This window comes from Thamnophis elegans, chromosome 8 (assembly GCF_009769535.1).
Source record: "Thamnophis elegans isolate rThaEle1 chromosome 8, rThaEle1.pri, whole genome shotgun sequence".
Classification (NCBI taxonomy): Eukaryota; Metazoa; Chordata; class Lepidosauria; order Squamata; family Colubridae; genus Thamnophis; species Thamnophis elegans.
The window spans coordinates 53,494,878-53,509,141 of record NC_045548.1 but is presented as its reverse complement, the minus strand read 5'-3'; positions in this window follow the sequence as shown (position 1 = coordinate 53,509,141).

Sequence of the window (14,264 nt, the reverse complement as noted above, 5' to 3'; positions counted from 1 at the left end):
TGGTCTAGAATGCTTACTGTTTCCGAGTTGAAACTATGGATGAGTCTGCCCATGTGTTGTCAAATAAATGACTTTTCATTGTGTTTTCTGACTACTAGTTAGGGTTCATGTATACACTATACTAGTCTTGTATTTGTTGTACATAGTAGATGTAACACTACTAGAAACAAAGCATATCAACTGGTGTTACCTAGTTGGGTAATGAATTGTTTGCAAACAAACAACCAAGTTCAGAGAACACCAAGGACTTCACATTTTCTTTGGTTTGCTGAACCAATCAACAAACAAGAAGTTTCTTCATTTGTCTGTGTAGGCCCACATACACAATTGGTGGACTGCATTCATCTTCATAGGTGGTTAGATTTTGAGCTGAAAGCAACCAAACAGAATATAATTGTGCCTCCCATCTCTAGTAGGGAGGATTCAAACACAAATTCATAGCCAATTATTGAGCACACTACATGAAATCAGTCATTGATACCCTGTGTTTTGTTCAGTAACCTCCATAATAAATCAGCTATTTTTTGCTTTCTTGAATCACATGCTGTCTGATATTGTATGTGTTCCTTTCCATTGGCTTATGGTCAAGGAGGAGTAGGAGGTGATGCATTGCATGTATGTCTTGTCTTTTCTCTGAGAGCTATGTGAGTGCAGACTCCAACTACAGGTTTCAGCAAAAAATATATAACTGCATTGTTGATCTTTAAAAGTTAGAGTACTTGAAAAATAACAAAACATCTATAATCATTTGTTACATGCACAGGTAGAATCTCACAAAAAATGTAAGATTTTGATGAGATTTTAGCAATTTGGAGTGAGGTTTGAACCTTTATATATATGACACTCATGCCATATTACAAGATTGATGTCTAGTTTCTGAGGAAATTATAAATATGGAAGGCAGTTTTTTTTTAGTTTACCTGAACTTGAACTCTTCAAGTATAGTTTAAAAGTATTTTGAACAATTCTGGAGAAAAAGGCTTATATAATGCTTTTCAGTACAGTTAGTTCTAATAATATATTATTCCAGTTTATATCCAGTTTATATAAGGAACAACAGTCTCCATAGTTTGCAGCATTAGGTCAAGATTGGATGGGCGGGGACTCCAAATTAGGTTGGTCCTGGATGAGTCGTTGTCAGAGAATCTCAGAAGGTAGGAGTAGCAAACCAGTATTGCTGTCTGGAAAACCAAATGGCTGTATCTATGTGGTCACTTTACCCATTATCTTTTATGACACAGGAATTGAATAGTTCATTCTCTAATACATATAGCATATATAATATACCATATCACCATCTGCAAAGACTGCATGTAATTAATTAAATGCAAACATTTCAACATGAGTAAAATTAGAATAGAGAAGTCAACATAAGTGCAATCATCTAATATAACTATAGTATTTAACCAATAGCACAGTAGCATGGTTACTGATTAGAAGGCAGGTTAGAAGGCAGTTACTGGTTAATAGCGCAATGTCATGGTTAGAAGGGGAAATACTAGATTTGCCTACCAGGCCATTCCCTTTCTAATAAAATATTATTTTCCCTGTCAAATAAAAAAGCAGGATAAGAGCATGTGCAAATATTCTTCCACAAGAGTGTTACAAAATCTTCCTTTGAGTAAATGAAAGGCGGAGCATTGAGTCTAGGAATTATGAAAGCTCTTTTAGAAGATGGATATAAGATGTTGTTGAAACAATTAGCATAGGATAACAATCTTCCCATCAATTATTCCATACAAGGAAGAATATATTACTGACCTCCCAGGTCTCTCTGTACGTAACATAACAATATTTAAATAACACTATTTCACAGTAATATATTTGATGTCTGTAATATATAAATAAAGCCATAAGCCATTAAAAATGCTGTTTGGTTCTACAGTGATGTTGTTTAACTTTGTCATACAATATCCGGACATAATTTTCACTGTTCTGTAGCTTGCGTTTTTTAAAATCTATGTAAGAGCTCAAAGCAAAGTAAGTGGTGCCTTGGCTGACTGAGTGTATTTATCTGACAGGATAGTGCCATCAGCTGGCCAATTCAATTTATTGGTGGATTTCACTGAAAAATTCAGAGAGGTGCACATTATCAAATATAAATTGAATTATATATGGGTGTTTGCAGTCAAAAATGTGGAACTGAACAACTAAATACAATTCTCTGTTTTATTGGGTAAAGTTAATCTAGACTCTTGGTCTCCACCACTAGTTACTATGTTCAGAACTTCTAGTTCATGGTTCATTCTTACATGTAGCATCATGTAATGTGTGGAATCAAACTAAACTAATCTCTGCCTGTTGGATTGCATTGCATAATTTATTTGGGAGCTAAGAAGGAAACCTTTCAAACTTCTTTTTAAAATGCAAGGGAAATTGGGATGCCCAAGGTAAGAAAAATAATTTAAAAAAACTAAAATGCTTTTGCTACATTTAGTCTTCTACTTGCTGACACAGATTGAAGTGCATACCTGAAAAAGATAGAACTATGGGCAACCTAATATGGAAAAGTTCACTTTAGAAATGGAATAGAAAAAAACCCCACCAACCCTAATATTGTTTCAATAGTGATTGGAGGATTAATGGAGGTGATGTCATCCATTTTTACTGTCTAGAAACACTTGTCTGCCCATTCTTCTGATGGCCAACTGAGCAGTTCAATGAAGCCCTCAGTCACAATTAGTGGTGGAATTCAGCCGATTGTAACCAGTTTGGGGAAACCAGTAGCGGTGGTGGTGGGACGCTCCGCCCATCCACTTGAACATCATCACATCCCGTTTTTGATGCTCTGCACATGCGTTCACATTTGCGAACCAGTAGCAAAGGTAAGTTGATTTTACCCCTGATCACAATGCTGTTGGCATAGGCAATTGCATTTGCGTGAACCCATTCACGATCCTTTGTAAGACATAGTTGATTAGTTGACGTGTGTGTAAAATTAGTCTGTCTTGGTTGCTTAAGTAAAAACAAACCAAAGAAAAAAAAGAGAAAAACCATAGTTCAACTTGGTGCTTAAAACTGGTCTTTGTAGATCTGAGGAAAAGATGCTGAAAACTGAATTGGCTTCATTAGATTAAAAGGAAACAACTCTTTCATGAGGAAAGCTTATGATATCTGAGGCTTTTTAGTGCAGAAAAAATGAGTAAATGGGTACTGCTAGAGGTGTCTAATGCCATGCATGATAAAGAAAATTAATAGGGTGTTTTTTTCCCTCTCCTTCTTTTAAGATATTACAACAAGGAGTCATCAGATGAAGTTAATTAATGGGCCATTTGGCTTCTCTTCTTGAAGCCAAGTGGATGTTATTACCTCATGCAATCAGATTATGTCCAAACGCCTCTTCTTTGGAAAATTTTATGTAAACCATGTGGCTGTCTGGGAGGGAGGAACTGTACTCTATAGATTTAATTAATATTCAGATATGTATCATTTTGGTGGAAATTTTGGTATGAAAACTATGGTGGGTTCCTACCTATTCGGTCTGGTTTGGCCAAACCGGTAGTGATTTGGATCGCTGGAACCAGCAGGGACCCAGGCCTGCCACATCTCTGAACTGGTTCTCCTGGCAACGCCATAGGCGCCACCATCTTGTTCTTTGCTTCTGCACATGTGCAGAGGAATTTTTATTGCACTCTGCACGCGTGGTGCGCCCACAGGAAAACCGGCAGTAGTGACTGCCAGAACCCATCCCTGTATGAAAACCAATGTGATGTAGTGACAAGGATCAGGAATATAGAATGGGAGCAAGGAGACCCAGTTTAAGGTACCACTGTAGCTAAGGTACGGGGGGGAGACTCCTGCCTCCCAGATTTTATGTAATAAAATGAAGAGAGCGTTTGGGGGAAAGGAAGACAGAAATTGAACAAATACATCAAATACTGTATGGCTCTGCTCCATATTCATATGTTGGGATAATCATTAAGGTAATATAAATACAATAAATCATCCATTCAACCGGCAAACGTGCATCTGTTTGGAGGCTCTTAAAGCTGTTGTTATTTTCCAACAGACACTATGCTTTGGTAATAACTAGGCTTCACCTCATACTCTCATATTTGTAAGAGAGAAAAAGCTATTGCTATAACTGACTGTAGATGCTTGTCGTGAAGATCAATGTTATTTCTCCATCTTAGTGACCTTGACGCACCTGTGAATTACCATTCTCCCAACTCTTATCTAGCACATGCACTTCAGATTGAGAAAGGATGGATTAGATGCACTAACTTGATCACATTTACATGATATAACCTGTGCTGTGGTATCTGGGCAGTTTTTGCATGATAAGAAAGCCTGAAAGCTCTCCCAATGAGCAAACAACCTGTCTCCCAAACAAATACATAGATAGAGAAGAATAGTTATATTGGAGTACTATATGGTCCAGCCACATCACCATAGCAACAAGACACAGACCACCAATAACTCCATGCAAGATTTTACAGATCATTGTTCTCATTGCATCAGCAGTTCAAAGGCCCAGATGATTTAAGGGCCAAAAATAGTCACGCCAAATCAAGTTAGTCCATCTGGAATATGACAGATTGCAGAGTCTGCCAATGATTGCTGATCAAAGGAAACTCCTCCTCTCTCTGCCCAAGTGATTCAAACAACAGAGGAAAAGAAAGTGCTTTGTGGGACTGCAAACTTAAAAATGAAACAAAGAACCTAAAAGGAGTCCAGCTTTGATATTGATACCATGGATTTTGGAATGTATTTACTCTTATTTCTTTTAACCCTTAGAGAATCTCTCAAAGCTGCTCTTAGACACACACAGGAACACTGAATTAAATAAACAGGAGAGAAAATAAGATCCAGACTTATCAAACTTCTTATAAAATGTGATCTTGCACTGGCCAAGCTATTGAGGAGGAAGGCTGGGACAGTAAAATACTGGAGTAGAGAATATGCTGATTGGCTTTCCCATACTTGGGAAAGAAAAAACATGCCTTTAAAAGTCCAGGTACAAAAAACATGCAAGGTATCTACAGGAAATGTAGTTAATATTTTGATTGTACTTTTTGGGGGCTATGGGAAGAATCTGAGGGTGGTTGGTTAAGGACAGAAGCAGCTAAAGAAGTTAGCTTGACTGACACAATTGCTTATTACTACTCCAAGGGTCTGCAGCTTGAATGGACTCGGTTGTGAGTTTGCAGAAACTCTGCTAAAGCAACACAAGGTGGATATTGGGTGCATACAAGAGATGTGTTGGAAAGTCCCAAAGTCCCATGATGTTGACAAAGGATACAAATTAATCTACCATAGTGTGTCCAGTAACTAAGGTATGGCTACCATAGTAAACACTAACATGTGCAGCCATGTTGCTGAGATCCATCAATACTTCAATCACCTTATCTCATCTATCATCAACACTGCTGCTCATCAATTATACATTTTCTTGGTCTATACTCACAAACTAGGTGATAAGTAGAGAAAGAACAGTTTTGGATGAAACTATAAAATTGTATGGACTTGGTGGCTCCGTGGCTAGGATGCTGAGCTTATCGATCAGAAAGGTTGGCAGTTCGTTGGTTCGAATCCCTAGTGCTGCTTAATGGAGTGAGCTCCCCTTACTTATCCCAGCTTCTGCCAACCTAGCAGTTCGAAAGCATATAAAAATGCAAGTAGAAAAATAGGGACCACCTTTGGTGGGAAGATAACAGCGTTCCATGTGCCCTCGGCATTTAATCATGCCGGCCACATGACCACCGAGACGTCTTCGGACAGTGCTGGCTCTTCGGCTTTGAAACGGAGATGAGCACCACCCCCTAGAGTCGGCAACGACTAGCATGTACATGTAAGGAGAATCTTTACCTTTATAAAATTGTATATCTGCATGCCTGGAATTTGACTTGTTGCTTCGCTGCAGTGACCTAAAAGAAAATGTCAGGACATGGCATAAATATGTAAATCACCTAGCTGAACTTGGTTGCTGTATCTGATCAAAGAAATGATCCAAAAAGCAGATTTTACAGCTTGCAGGAAAAGAAAGAAGAGAAAAAGAATTTGCACGATGTCACTGGAAAGGCCAAGGCAGAAATTTGGAGCCTTTTCTACTTGTCTACATGACTACATGACTACATGACTACATATCTATCTATCTATCTATCTATCTATCTATCTATCTATCTATCTATCTATCTATCTATCTATCTATCTATCTATCTATCTATCTACCTACCTACCTACCTACCTACCTACCTACCTACCTACCTACCTACCTACCTACCTACCTTCCATCTGTCTGTCTGTCTGTCTGTCTGTCTGTCTGTCTGTCTGTCAAGTTTACTGGCTATTGCATTTGTTTTAAGTGAAATGCAGTAAAGAGAAATGTGGGCAGTATGATTTGGAAACCAAAAAAGTCTCAAAAAGGTTACCCATCAAAGTTGACCATCAGTTGCCATTTTCTGGGCTATGGAATGTTCTTTTGGAGGGGAAAATGGAAAACTAGACTGAGGAAGATTAGAGATGCCTGGAGTAAGGAATCAACAGCTGGTTGGCTTCCTAAGCAGATGGACTTCACCCTGAACCATTCATTATTTTGTATGTGAGCAGATTGCAGCTTAGGTGAGTAAGAAACTGCACTCTCTCTCTCCCTACCAGATGCCCTGCCAAAGACATTTCATTTTCACAGAAAGGATTATTTTTATGGCATTATCTCTATTTTCTGATAAGATATAGAGCAGATGTTATATGAGATGAAGTAAACACAAAGGAAAGCGAGAGATCAAAAGCAAATAACTTTAATAAAAACCCATAAAATGAAATGAGGGCAGCAGCAAATTAAACAATGCAGTCGTTACATTATTGTCTGTCTGGCCTTCCTCTTAGACACCCTACCAGGTTCTTCTGCAGATGCTGCCCAGAAATCAAGATGAAATTAGCTGTACTTGGCTGCTGTTGTTGCTGTAATATTTGTATAAATTTGGAAGACTGTTTTCTCCCTCCCTCTGTTCCCAGCTCTGTGCTATTGAAATGCATTGAATGTATAAGAGCCCTTCTCCCTCTAATATCCTAGTTAAGGTTAGAGCTGAAATCCTATAACCAACATCTATCTAAGTGTTGTACATGTAGTAAGTAATGTATGTGCTATGTATGGCTTACTATAGTATGAAGCCACTCTGCTGCCCTCCAAAGGTGCTCCACATTTTAAGGCCAGCCCATCCTAACACAGGCTGAAACTCGGCTAAGATGCTTCAGCATGAAAGTTGTGTTTTCCTTCTTATGCCAGACGATAGGGCAGGCACCTATTGTAGGTGCGTGGAAAAAGAGTCTTCAGAGGTATGCAGCCCATTAGATAGACCAGACCAAAAGCTGAGCGCCATAGGAAGGTTAGTGACAGTGGTTATAATACAGCAAGAGAATCTTGCAAGTCTGATTGTGCTGTACCTTCTCTGCCTTTCCATATTTCAGAGAATTAGGGAGGCACCTACCTGATCCACTTCCAACTGTTATCTGGTTGTTCTGAACTTGAAAAGTGTCTCAGCCTCTTTTGCCTAGGTAACATTTCCTACATTTCTCCATCAGGGTCATTTTCATTACTCACTACTATAGTAAGTCAGCGATCTGTTGTATTCCATCGGCCTGCCACAGAACAGCTGACTTGGCTCTACACTTCCATGGGCAATTTTGCTGCTAAAGGGACTTGACATCACACTTTCATGGTTTTTTTTAGACATATGATGTATAGTAGTAGTTCCCAAACTTGGCAACTTTAAGTCTATGATTTTATAATTCTCCGGAGGTCCTTTAATCCTGAACCAGGAGTTGAAATCTTATGATTTTTTAAAAAGTTATAGTCATAATATCAACCTTGATTCCTATACATCAGTGGTTCCCAAACTTGGCAACTTTAAGACTTGTGGACTTCAACTCCCTCTGCTGGCTGGAGAATTCTGGGAGTTGAAGTCCACAAGTCTTAAAGTTGCCAAGTTTGGGAACCACTGATGTATAGGAATCAAGGTTGATACTATGACTATAACTTTTTAAAAAATCATAAGATTTCAACTCCTGGTTCAGGATTAAAGAACCCCTGGAGAATTATAAAATCATAGACTTAGAAGGCACCTAAGAGATCAAATCCAGTCTTCTGCACATTGCAGAATTCACTAAGTAGGCTAAAGTTGTTGTGGTCCGCCAGTGGCCAACAGAGCTAGCAGCAGATTTGGACAGTGAGGAGGTTGGGGAGGAACATGGGGCCAGTCCTGGAATCTGGTGAAGGCTCGGACGAAGACTCTTGTGTCGGAGGCAGAGAGGGGCCAAGGCCATCTGATAGTTATTTGCTGCCTCTTGAGCCTCTGGAGCCTGACAACAGGGAGGCAGAAGATCAGTGGGAGCTTGTTCCCAGTGTGTGCATGCGCAGAGCTGCCAGAAGGCAAGAACAATTAAGAAAACAACGTTGACATGGGAGTAAGGCTTGGAGACGATTTGCCCCTCCCATAAGACATTAAACAAAAAGGAGTGAACAGGAGCTTTTTCAGGAAGTAATTAGTTCATCTGGTTGGTTCAAGCTTTGAAAGGTTCTGTTTGACTCTGTGCTAAATTTGGCCTTTTTAGATCTCTGGCAGCATTCCAAGTGAGATAAGGTGGGTGTCAGTGGTGGGTTTCAAAATTTTTTGGAACCTCTTCTGTAGGTATGACCTGCTTTCCGGGTCCACTGGTGGAACCTCTTCTAACCGGTTCGGTAGATTTGACGAACCGGTTCTACCGAATAGGTGCGAACTGGTAGGAACCCACCTCTGTTGGGTGTTCGTCAACATTCCCCTGAAAGACTATGGCAACTGGAGCAGACATCTGTCAGAACCTTCCCAGACTGTTTGTGACACCTTGTGGACTGTTAATGACCATAATTTATAGCTATATAAATAAAAGAGGTTTTTGGGGACTAAGATTGTGATTTATGCTTTCTCACGAAACCTAGGTCAGAATAAAAGTAGGTTGAATAGTTATCTACTAGGGATGGCCCTGGTAGATAACCATTTAGCCTACTTTGAAAATCTCCAATGAAGGGAAAGAAGCCACTCCATGAGGTAACCAACAAGCTTAAAGCTCCCCCAGTAAAACCCCAGGGCTGGCCAGAGCAGAATTGGGGTGGGGGGGTGTAGATGACTGTGTGCTTTAAGGATTATTCCAATCAGAAGTGGCAGCCAGAGGCTACAAGAGTCCCAGATAGATCAATATCAGTTTACAAATGGGAAGCTGGTAAAAAGCCACCAAACGGGCATAGATGGAATTGTCTGGACAGATTTGTAATTATTTTTACTTTTTAAACTATTTTTCACCTCAAACTATTCTGTTCCTATGTGTATATATTTTAATTCTATAAGTAATTCTTTTAATTAAATCTATATTTTGCGGCCTGCTCTGAAAATTCCACGGACGTCTATAAATACAAATTTAATCTCCAATTTCTATCTTTTAATCCCTGAGGAAAATCTAACATCCAGATTGTTGCCCAATGCATTTATCTGGCCCAAATGTTGCTTCTTAAAACAGGTTTTTTGGGGGGAGGGGAGGGGTATTAGAAAGCTGGGAGGAAACTGGAAATGTAGGATGCTAATAGATATTTGTTTGCCTTCATGTACATCTCTAGGATTAGGTATTTTTGAGGATTTAGGACTCACAACAGAATTTCTTGCTTACCCATCTTTTTTGTTTTGATTATTGTAGTTTTATCACCTTGAGAGGTCAGATTTGTTCCACCATGAGTCACAAAACAGGTTTGACTTCATCTGAAAGATTTGCTTTCCCTTACAGAGCCATCTGTCATCTTGGTATACACTTTTGTTTTCTCTGGGGATTTGCTTGGTTATTATTTCTTGAGCTACAGCAGGAAAATCTTCCATATTCTGCTGTTTTCTAAAGTTCAAAGTTTCTTAAAGTATGTGTCTTAAAATTACTCTTGCTGGCTTAAATTAAATAAAAATAAAAGTTTACATAATATCAGTTCTATTATCTTTTGATTTATTTAGTTCTGATAAAAACCTAGAAAATTACTACATATGAAAAACTATTAGTATGTGACAAAATTAGAATAGCAAAAGGATCTCTGTTGAAAGAATACTAGGTCTACATCAGATAAATACACATTCTGGAATTTGGGAATGCCTTGGTAATGTTGTGTCTTAGAATGCACTACTTTCTCTGTTATTCATATTTCTTTGAACCTCATAGCTTTATGAAGCTAATGATCACAAAGGGTGAAATGATAATGATAAAGAACTAGGAGTGAAATTCAGCAGGTTCTAGAGAACCGGTAGCGGAAATTTTGAGTAGTTTGGAGAACCGGCAAATACCACCTCTGGCTGGCCCCAGAGTGGGGTGGGAAGGGAGATTTTGCAATATCCTTCCCTCAAGAGTGGGGAGGGAGATTTTGCAATATCCTTCCCTCAAGAGTGGGGAGGGAATGGAGATTTTGCAGTATCCTTCCCCTGCCACGCCCACCAAGCCACCCCCACAGAACTGGTAGTAAAAAAAATTGAATGTCACCACTGTAAAGAACTGAGTGACACATATAAAGATGGCTACTTCTTGTGTTTCATGGGAGTGGGGATGGCTTTTCTTTGCATTATTCCTATTTACTTTTAGTTACTACTTTTATTTACTACTTATATTATTTCTACTTACTCTTTTCATTTTTCTCACCACAAAAGTGTAGGAAATATTTTCCTATTTTTAAGTTATGTTAATAGAATCCAAAGGCAGAGTCAGAAGAGGAGATTTTAACCCTGGGGCCATAAATTAGCAGATTATATTGTCAAATATATTTCTTGAGACTAATTAAATAATTATGAATCATACTAATGTTACACAGATTTTGTAATATCCACTTTTGGCAACATAAAATCTATCCTTTGTTTGCAGGTAGCAACAGCTGCCCAGTCTTGACAAGTTTTGTAAATTAAGCAGGACTGGATCTGGTTAGTTTGTCTGGGGAAACTAAATCAAAAACATATCATGAAAGAAGATAACGATAGATGACTTTAATATTGCTGCCAAGAATACAGCATGGCAAACCATGAAGTCATAAGGAATCAAACTTGGCTTGGAGAATTGATTTTAAATCCCTCCTTTACCTTGACTTTGTTATTTGCTTCTGCTTACACTTTGGCTAACTCTTTGTAATAACTATAGGGAATATTGGCTACATTATCAACAGCAAGGGTTTGTAGACGAGCTGGAGTTGCACATAACTCAGGGCAATGTCACCCAGATTTAGCTCAGGGCTTAAATGAAATATCATTTTTCAGCTTGACTGTTCTGTGTCAATCAGTTGCCCTTTAGGATCTAAATGCAAAGGAAAGGGATGCTGAACAAGTCGGTGGAGGAGAACTTCTAAGCAACTATCAACCATCTGTTTGTATCAACACATGAACTATTGGAAAGACAAGGATACAGAGATAAAAGCAGGACCATCTGTCAGCTGCCAAGAAGACAGTTCAGAGTGTCCAACACAGGCAAAGAATAGAAAGAATTGAGGCCAAAAGTCTGCTTCATTTTTAAGACTTAAAAAACTGGGTTCTGCAAATCTTTCTGCCAAAAGCCTGTCAATCATCTCAGAGTCTCATTATTTTTCCCTCCCAGGATTTCATATTGCCAGGTTGTCTTTCTACCACCCTATCGGGTTTTTTTTTTTTTTTTTTTTTGTAGCTTAATGTTCTCTATTGAACATTTCCCAATCACTTTTTTTTATTAACCAAAGCAAGGTTTTCTATCTCAACCACAGGAATTTTATCTCCTTAAAGGATTGTCAATCTATTTTGCCATGTCAGGCACGTACCTCATCATTTAGCTAAGGTTATTTTGTGCATTCTGTGGTTGTGTGGTGCATGGTGATGGGTGTTGTGGCCTACCGGCGGCCAGCGGACTGGTAGCAGACTCAGACAGTGAGGAGGTTGGGGAGGAACATGGGTCAGTCCTAAAGTCTGGGGAAGGCTCTGACGAGTGCTCTGTGTCGGAGGCAGAGATGGAGCCAGGGCCATCTTGACAGTTATCAGCTGCCTTTGGAGTCGGGCATCAGTGGGGCAGAACAGCTGGAGCTTTTTCCCAGTGTGCACATGCACAGAGCTGCCAGAAGGGAACAGCTAAGGAACAAGGGTCGACTCAGGAGGAAAGCCACAGGTGGATGGTGAATGGCCCCTCCCATAGGGAATAAAGAAGAGCAAAAAGGGAGTGAAGTTTGCAGGAGACAATTAGTTCCATTAATTAGGGTGAAGATCTGTTCCTGAGTCTTGCCAAGTATTGTCTGCTACAGAGTGGCATTTGGAAGATATCAACCTGGCAGCTCTCCAAGCCCGATAAAGGTCTGTAGTTGTGAATTCCCTTGAAAGACTGTTGGTTTTGCTGGAGAGGAATTCATTTTGAACTAAATAAAAGGGGTTTTATGGGATGAGGAGTCGGCTTCATGCTTTTGGGAAGTCTAGGTCAGAACAGTGGGTTTCTGATGAGCGAGTGATATGGAGTCTGAGTATTCTGGAGGGAATTCTAAAGGGTCCGGTGGTGGAATTAGAGGGAGAATAAAGGGCAGGTAATGCCATCATAGTTGTGAGGGGGAAAGATGAAATGGTAAGCCATATTAGTGGGTAGCAGTCATGTCTTATCCTCAGTGTTCACTCTTGGTACCAAATGATTGCATTCTTGGTGATTACAAGCACCAGCTCTTTCTCGTAAATGCCTGGTTGGTTTGTAATAAATAACCTCATCCATGATTTTGTCAGGGAATAGGTTGCTGATCTAACATGTACAGGTAGTCCTGGTTTTGTGACTGCCCCGTATAGCAACCGTTTTAAATTATAACAGTGATGAAAATACAACAAGACCTTCACAGGTCGTTATAAAGCAAAGTAAAGTTGAACTAAGAGCGTAAGTATAGTCGCGTGAAGTTATTTGTACTGAATCCAATCCCAATTCCTGAGGTAGTGGACAGTCTTCCAAAGTGTGGTCCACTGTTTATTAGACCCAGGTCCTTCCCGCATATCAAAAATAATTCAGGTGGTGACCTGTAATTAGGTGTGGGGTGGCAATGCAGAAGACAATTGCACCAAGGAGTTTACTGACCTATTTTGATTTTTACTTCACATTAAGAAAAATCTAGTTTAGAACTCATTCTGAGCTAACCTGCTTTTCACTCGTTTGATGAATAAAGAAATGGAGGGGCGGGAATCTCCTCATAGCTGCAAAAGTGAAAGTCTGACTTTTGGTTCCCATGCCAGTCATGTGCCACCCGGTCAAGGTCAGGTCTTGCACTCTCATGACCATAGTAGGGCATGAAGCTGTGGTGCCAGGTTTTGATAAAATCCTTGAGGTTGTTATTTGTGGGAACTTCTGCATAGAAACTAGCATTAGGTACTGTGGAAGCTGTCTATCTTTGGGCTATATCTGCTGTTGTATCTGCTGTAACAAGATGTAAGAGATTTGGATGTCGTCTTGCTTTGTATGTATGCTTTTAAATGTTTTGAGTTAAAAATAAAGCTTAAAACCATTGGCGTGCTCATTGTTTCTGAATACAAAAGAAGCAATGGCCTCGACACCTACCACTGCCCTGACACCTGGCAAAACAAGGTGTCAGCCTTTCAGGAGGCAGCAGTGGTGTTCCTTTCTCAAGAGGCCATTGTTGGATTCATCTCTGGACAGTTATTGTCCAGACTCCAATATTCCTTTTCTTGGAAAGATTGAGAAAATAGTCAAACAACAATTACAAGTCTTGGAAAATGAATCTGGAACTGGCGCAGTCAGGTTTCACGTCAGGCTATGATATGGAGCCTATATCAACATCCTACTTGTTGATGACCTTTGGCAGAGTTAGGAAGGTGTATCACTCCTTGATCTCTCAGTGGCTTTCAATACTATCACCCACCGTATTTTTTTACTTCTACTGGGAAGTAGAGGAGGTTGTGTGTACAGCCTCTCATTTATGAGGGACCAAAGGGCTCAACTTTCCCATCCTTGGTTAACATGTGGGTGACTTGGCCCATGAGTTCAAGGACTGGTGTCATCAGTATCCAGGGTGAAATGCTACCAGTTTGGACTGGTTTGCCTGAATCGGTGGTAAAAAAAGAATGCTAGCGGTTTGCCCGATCAGCTGTGCGACAATCAGCTGTGCTGCACAATTTATATTAGCTAGGAAATCCTGCTTTCTAGCGAGTCTAAATTGCATGACACAGTTGTCCCCCCCCCCGCTGTTTTACTTACCTTTGCAGCCTCAGAAAAGGTTTCTTAATCATTTTTCAGCACTGTGCGGTAGCGCCTGCAGCGCGCGAAGCAAACCGGTA